The sequence below is a fragment of the Silene latifolia genome, chromosome 6 (genome assembly GCF_048544455.1).
Source record: "Silene latifolia isolate original U9 population chromosome 6, ASM4854445v1, whole genome shotgun sequence".
In the NCBI taxonomy this organism is placed as follows: domain Eukaryota; kingdom Viridiplantae; phylum Streptophyta; class Magnoliopsida; order Caryophyllales; family Caryophyllaceae; genus Silene; species Silene latifolia.
This window is the reverse complement of record NC_133531.1, coordinates 106,918,466-106,926,770: the sequence shown is the minus strand read 5'-3', so window position 1 is coordinate 106,926,770 and position 8,305 is coordinate 106,918,466. Positions and strand designations below refer to the sequence as shown.

Sequence of the window (8,305 nt, the reverse complement as noted above, 5' to 3'; positions counted from 1 at the left end):
CCCAACAGGTCAGAAACTATTTTAAACTGCAACTCACCCTTACTCGACAGAGTAAGGCCTACTCGATAGAGTACCCAGAGACTCATAAATACGTAGTATTACAAAAACTCCTCGAAAACTTCCTAACATAACACAAGATATATGTATAATATCACATAACCGCGAGTCGGAATGATAATCCGACCATAAATCATAGCGGAAGCATTAAAGATCACCCTCTCGGTCCGCTCAGGGTTGAGGTAAGCCATCAGAAGCAACAACTCGTGGGAGTTCAACTTACTCATATCCGACCTCTCGTAAAGAAGGTTCGACACAACACGTAGGAAGATCCTCAAGGTAACATGTTTCACATCATTAATCGACATGTTACTAGCGGTGGGAGCTGACTTCCTGGTAATGCAAGGTATAAGGCGGCAAACCCCGCACTCAGCTGGAATGTCACGGAGAGATCCCTTGGGAGGCTTAGCCAAACCAAGGTGGGAGGCAAACAGGTCCATGGTTAAAAGGAAACTGGTGTTCATAAGACGGAATTGCACAGTCTGCTCAGCTGGCTCGTATTTAAACGAGCTCATGAACTCAAGGGTCAGAAAAGCATAAGAATGCTTCCGTAAACGATATAGCCCGGTGAACCCCAAAGTCTCGAAAATGTGACGGACATCCGTCTCAATACCCAGGTCCTTTAAGATAGTCGTGTCAACACAATGGGTTGGTCTCATCTTGCGAGACTGTAAAGCTACAAATTTCTTCCGTTGGTTAAAGTCTACAAAAACTACCGAAAGGTACTCTGGTACAGCCGGTACTACTGGTCTGCTACCCTCCCCAACTTCGGGTTAAGAAGCCCTTCCCCTCTTACTTTGTCGGGTTCCCAAGTTTAGTCTCGGCATCTGTTCAACATATAATTTAAATATACCAACATGTATGCACCAAAACATGCTAATTTTACATATAATTTGGGGCACTTTTAAGACGGAGTTTTAAGGCAAATTTTGAGGCGAAAAATCGCAAAAATCAACTTCTCACATGACATATACAACCTACATTACTCAAATTTTATCCTTCAACATGTAAAAGACAACCAAAAATCGATTTGATTTCTCAAACCCTAGAAAATTCGGCCCCCAAATTATGCAATTTCTATTCAATTTTAGCATTACAAACAACAACAATCGTAAAAGGGGAGCATCTAGATTATATTACAACAATTACAAGCAAATTTTCTTCCATGTAATTCGAATTTTCAGATTTTCTACCATTCTAATTGTTCCTAATTAATGGAAAACATCAATATATTAAAGAAATTCATACCTTAAGCAATTAGGAAGTGAAAGAATGAATAAAAGCAATGAAAATCACCCAAATAAATCACCACAAACACAAGGATTCAAGAGTTTGAGAGAGGTTTAGGAGTTAGGGTTTGCGAGATGTGAGGAAGAAATAAGAAGAATGAGGAAGAAAAAGGGTTTATGAACCCCGCGGAAGTTCCTGTACTGTAGCCTACTCGATCGAGTGTCTCGGGTACTCGATCGAGTAGGCGCTATTTGATCGAGTATTCTTAGGAAATTCCTACATCCTCGACGTCATAGCTTCCTAACTAGATCGAGTGAGGTCTACTCGGTCTAGTAAGCACTCACACTCGGTCAAGTAAGGTTGGGTACACGGTCGGAATTACAAGATTAACTCAAGATTCCTGCAAAACAATATCACGTGTCGATTTCAAACCAAGTTCGTCGGAAGTCGTCACTTGTTATCATATTCACACACATTATACCATTACTACTCAATTGTATCGCAACGGTTTCATCACTCAGATTCATATCATATTATTCTACAACGAACTTCACACGACATTATTTACCATATTATTAAATCGTTCATGTATACATTTAATGCATTACCTCATAATTAAACCTTTGTCTACCATTCCGCTAATGAACTTATAAACACATTACTCTAATTGCTCCTTTAACATTAAATTTACAGGCATCTGGGTCATTTACTATCTTTAGTCCTTTGTTTTGCATATTCTTTGAGGTTTTGTTTCCTTGGTAGGAGAGGAGTGCAAACCTTGCATTTTCATGGCAAAATAGAGTTAAATTGATCGAATCTAATGACCAAGCATCAAAGAGAAGACAAGACTAGAAGGCCTTTGTACATATTGTAGTAGATGAGCAATGATGAAGAAGATCCTTGCATCCCCGACAAAATCCCGGAGGATTGGTGGCAGAAGAGAAGAAGAAAAGAAGAAAAGGAAGGCTAGGACAAGATCCGAGCGTCTTAACAGCCGGGACGCTCGTCCAAAACTGCCAGAATCCGCTCGTCCAACCACTCGGACGCCCGTCCAGAAGACTCTCAGGACGCTCGTCCAAGCTACCCAGACGCTCGTCCATCCACCTGAGAATCCGCTCGTCCCGACCCTCGGACGCCCGGATTGTGTTACAGACCCACACGTCCTCTTCTTGCTCCATGAAAGATGCGCATATTTTTGAAAGACCGGCTAAAAGGAGACCCGCATCTTTTCTGAGAGGAGCGATTCCTCAAGGACTTAATCGTCATTTAAGCCCTTAGTAAACCCTAATTTGTGTACCTAATCCCCACTATAAATACCTCATTAGTCTAATTAGATTGATCATCATCTTCTTATCAATCTTTAGTGTAGTTTATATGATTATAATCTCTTCTTAATCTTGTAATTAACTTCTAATCAAGTCTTAATACAAATCTCATTTCCTTAATTTCTCTTTTGTTCATCTTTTATTTTGGGTAATTGAAGATTATTTGGGTTATTATTTGGAGATTGACAACCTTCCAATCATTCATCAAGTACTTCTATTATTCTTTGCTTTATTTTGGAATCATTATTAGGTATAATTCTCTTAGGGCCTGTTCTTTCTGGCTTTTTTTGAATGAATCGAATCGAAATGAATCGAATGGAGTGAACTGAATCGAATCGAATGAATGGAGCGAGCAGAACTGAATCGAGCGAACTGAATCGAATAGAGTAGATTGAATAGAATCGAATCGAATCGAATGGAGTGAAATTTGAAGCCGAACTAAGCCGATTGAGTGAATTGAACTGGAATAATAATAATAATAATATTAATATTATTAATATTAATACTAAATATAATAATAACAATAATAATAATAATATTAATAATAATAATAATTATTATTATTATTATTATTATTATTATTATTATTATTATTATTATTATTATTATTATTATTAATCTTCTTCTTCTTCTAATAATAATAATAATAATAATATTATTATTAATATTAATATTAATATTAATATTAATATTAATATTAATATTAATATTAATATTAATAATATTAATATTAATATTAATATTAATATTAATATTAATATTAATATTAATATTATTAATATTAATAATCTATGGATTAGTCACGAGTCGAAATTTAGTTCGGGCTCTGATGTGTCTTGAACTTATATTGAATTCAGTTAATCTAAATTTTGTAACATTTTCTGATTTTTTTGATAGCCGCCAATTAAAAGGAAATATTGTACTAATTTGAATGATTAACTAGGTAGCCATCATGAACCACAGTTCACCATCAATCTAATTAGGTGAAATAATTGAGCACCAATTTGCTAGATTGATGTTCATAGTCTAGCCGTTTATCATCCTAATTTGACTGATTAGGTAGTCATCACGAAGCACCAACAATCCTAATTTAATTAATTAGATAAATAAAAATTGACATACCTTAATTTCATCTTTAACAAATAAATCAAATTTGGTTGATTAATTAAAACTCAACAAATAATATTAATAACCGATAACAAGTAAATTAATTTATTATTTGATAAATTAGAATCCATCTTGTAAGTTTTAAGTCATTTGAGCAATTAAATTCAGTTTTAGGGAAAAATATTGATTTAAGAGTTCACTTGGTTTAGTTTTAGGTGAAAAGGGTACAAAATAGAACGTTATGAAAAAGTGTATGTGAAATAGTAAAGTTCGTATATGAAAAAGGTATTAATAATAGTAATATTAACATTAACAATCTTATTAATAATATTATTACTAATTAATATTCATATTCATATTATTAATAATAATAGTAATAGTATTAATTATATTAATATGAATATTATTGATTTTAATAACCATAATATTCATAATAACAACAATAATGAGGATGATTAATTAATAATAAATTAATGATGATGATGATAATAATAATAATAATAATAATAATAATAATAATAATAATAATAATAATAATAATAATAATAATAATAATAATAATAATAATAATAATAATAATAATAATAAAAAAAAATAATTATTATTAAGTTTAAGATTCGCAAAATTGAAAATGGCTGAATTTAGTGAGTGAATGAATGGAGCGAGTGAAATGAATGAACTAAACTAAATAGAGTGAGCTGAATCGAATGAAATAATGAATCGAATAGAGTGAATTTGAATCGAATCGAAATTTGAATCGAATCTGAATAAGTGAGCTAAACTGAAATGAGCTGAAAATAAGCCAGAAAGAACAGGGCCTTAATCCCTTTTTAATTATTGGTAATCATCTTCATTTATTCATCATGTTTTGCCTTGTTAATATGATTGACAACCTTGTTAACATGTTAAACTTGATAATAAGTGAGTAGTTTCCTTAACTAGGGTTAATGGGTAATTAGGGTAAACCAACATGGGGGATGATTCATGCTTAATTTAATATCTTTTCATAATTTATTTGCTTGCTTGTTGTGATATCAACTTATGCACATGTTATGTTTGATGAAATGCGAGCTTATGAATCCTTGCATTTTTTACCCATCACTTACCTTTTCAATGAGACTTGTAAGATATAAACCAACTCGAGTCTCATTAGACCATGCATATAGTTGAGTAAGGAGGATTAAGTCGACTTGTAGGTGGTGTACAGTCTAATCGATTCGGCTCCGGGACCCAAATCTTCCTAGGATTGTAAGATATAAACCAACTCGATCCTATCACAACAATAATTACTTGCTTATAATATGAGAATATGTTTGTATGATGAATTCCCATGCATCCCCTATGAACTCATGACACCCCAGTGCTTTTAATCAATTGTTTACATCTCATTATAATCATCTTGCTTGTTTACTTTTATTGGTATTTAGTTTAGTGATCTTCTTATCTCAACCCAAATCGTGACACCCCTAGACACCGCTACTTGCAATCGAAAATCCTACATCAATACCCGTCCCTTGGGATCCGACCTTTACTTACCTCTTTACTAATAGTAGAGTTGTTTGTGGAGATATAAATATTGTTTTGGTCTAGGTGCTCCTAACGACAAGTAACCGAAAATTAAGCTTCAAGTGAGTCCGACCAAAAATGGCGCCTTTTCCGGGGACGGTGTTAACTTGATTTGATTTTTTTAGATTGTTATTAGTTGTGTCTTTCTTTACCTTGGGGAAGTAAAACTCCTCAAGGTTTGTTCTAATTGTTTTCAAGTTGTTTGATATTTTGCATGTCTAGAAGATCACAAGGTAACTTGTTACCCATTGATCACGAGATTGAAAGGACTTTGACAACCAATAGAAGGCTTGCTAGAAACACTTTGAGAGGAATTGGTGAGGTTGTAGATATTCAATCTCTTGAGTTCATCAACCCTTTTGCAAGAGAAAGTGAGGAGAACCCAACACAAAATCAACCACCAAATCAATCACAAAATCAACCCACAATGCCTAAATTTTCATCACATTCCGTACCAACCGAAGATAACCTACCCAATAGAACTCCCACACCACAACACTTAACCGGAAATTTCATTACTAAATCCGCATTTATACAATTAGTCGAAAGATGCCAATTTGGGGGGATGCCTAGTGAAGACCCTCACTCTCACATGGAGACTTTTTGTGACTATTGTGATGCGATTTCACAAACCGGTGTGACTCAAGACCAAATTCGACGGGTCTTATTCCCTTTTTCTCTAATTGGCACCGCAAAACAATGGTTGAAGAGCCTCAATAAGGCTACTCTTGGAATTGACTCTTGGAAGAAGTTGGCTCTAGCTTTCTAACAAAAATTCTACCCTCCGGAAAAGACTAACATGCTAAGAGCTCAAATTACGGGTTTTAAGCAAAGGGACGAAGAATCTTTGTATGAAGCTTGGGAGCGATTCAAAGGAATTTGTCGTTCATGTCCTCATCATGGACTTAGCGAGTGGTTCTTGGTAAAACAATTTTGGAATGGTCTTTATGAAGACTCAAGAAACATTCTCAACATGGGATCAAATGGTATGTTCACCGAAGTTGACGATAATCAAACTTGGAACAAGATTGAGGAAATGGCGGTCCATAATTCACAATATAGTAGACCTCACAAGGCTACTAGAGGAGGAAAGCATGAAGTGGACTCTATTACTCAATTGGGTGCTCAACTTAGTGCTCATATTGATACCATCAACTTGAAGTTAATGCCATGGTAGCATCTTCATCAATCCCAAGTGGGATATGTGAGAATTGTGGAACTTTGGGACATGACCAAAGTGAATGTAGGGGAACAAATGAACAAGTGAATGCTTTTCAAGCATACAAGAGTGGTACCCCTTATTCCAACTATTACAATGAAAACACCAAATTCCACCCAAATCTCTCATACAAAAGCCAAAATGTTCAAAATCCTCAACCAACATACACCCCACCTCACATGAGAAACAAAAATCAAAGACCCTTTTTCAACCAAAACCAAGGTTACCAAAATCAAACTCCATACAATCAACAAAATGACCAAGGTTTTGATGTTCAAAAAGCAGTCCTCCAAATGCAAAAGAATCAACAAGAATTTTTCACTCAAACGCAAAAAGATAGCCAAGCAAAAGACATCACCATCAATAACATCCTAGCCCACACAAAAATGTTGGAAACTCAATTGACCCAACTAGAATCTTCAAACTCTCAAAGACAAAAGGGGCAATTACCACCTCAAAGTAATCCCCCAAGACATGAAACGGTTAGTGCCATTCACTTGAGGAGTGGTACGAGATATGAAGGACCAAAGAAGCAAGTTGAGGATGAAATTGTGGAAGCTAGTGACAAAGAAGGGAGTTGTGCAAAACTCTAAGGAAGGCGAACCAACAAAAGAAGAAGTTTCAAAGAAAAGTGAAGAAAAGGCCAAGGAGAAGAAGCCCATTGTGATTAGATTTCCATTCCCAAGTCGTCAAGCTAAGCCTAAGTTTGATGACCAACTTGGAAAATTCATGGAAATTGTGAAGAATTTGGAAGTCTCGATTCCTTTCACGGAATTAATCAATCACGTGCCGGCCTATGCAAAGTACATGAAGGACATCCTTACGAAAAAGAAGTCGATCCGGAAGCTTGAAACCATCGCCTTCACTAAGGTGAGTAGTGAAATCCTTCAAGGGAGTTCACTTCCGAAACTTAAAGATCCGGGAAGCATCTTAATACCGTGTACCATTGGCGACACCACGATCAACAAGGCTTTGTGTGATCTAGGAGTAAGCGTGAGTGTTATGCCGTATTCGGTTAGTAAAAGGCTAGGGATGGGAGAACTTAAATGTACCAACATCACACTCCAAATGGCCGATAGAACAACGAAGACACCGTTAGGGATATGGGAAGATGTTCCCGTGAGAATTGGCAAATTCTTCATCCCGGTGGACTTTGTCATTGTTGATATGGAAGAAGACTCCAATATTCCGATCATCCTAGGTAGACCTTTCTTGCACACCGCGGGTGCGGTGATAGATGTGAAGCACAGAGAGCTTACTCTAGAAGTGGGAGACAAGACCATAACTTTCAATCTTGACAAGACCATGAGAGCTCCCCGTTTGCATGAACCATGCTTTATGGTTGATCACTATAGCCGGAAGGATGATAGGAAGAAGTCAAAATTCCAATGGAAAAAGAAAGTTGATGATGCTCCATCAAAAGAGCAAGGAAATAGCAACAATGAGAGCTTGAAAAGCTCACCCATGACAAGCGAAGAAGATGGCCTCATTGGCCAAAACAAGAAAGAAGGAGAGTTGGCTCTATCAACTCAAGAAATTTTTAGTGATCAAGTAGACGAAGTTTGCGGTCTTTAGGATGATGAGTTCGAAGGGATATTCATTCCCTACATTGGTAATGCTATGAACCAAGACCATCACGGAGAACAACAAGTGCAAAAATCTATTGAGGACCTTTATCATGACAATGAACAAGCTTTCGACTACTTCTTCAAGGTGTTGAGTAACATCAACAACACCTTGAACATGCCCCCTTGACATCTCACAATTGGATGAGAGTTTGGTGGAGTCCTCCCTAAACCAC

At 36.0% G+C, this 8,305-nt stretch overlaps 1 non-coding gene across 1 annotated transcript; it reads right to left on the bottom strand.

Moving 5' to 3' along the window:
* Positions 1 to 6,084: 6,084 nt before the first annotated feature.
* Positions 6,085 to 6,191, bottom strand: LOC141589228 (small nucleolar RNA R71). Its single transcript, XR_012520177.1, has one exon. It is a non-coding gene; the product is annotated as a small nucleolar RNA R71 (small nucleolar RNA).
* Between the last annotated feature and the right edge of the window lie 2,114 nt (positions 6,192 to 8,305).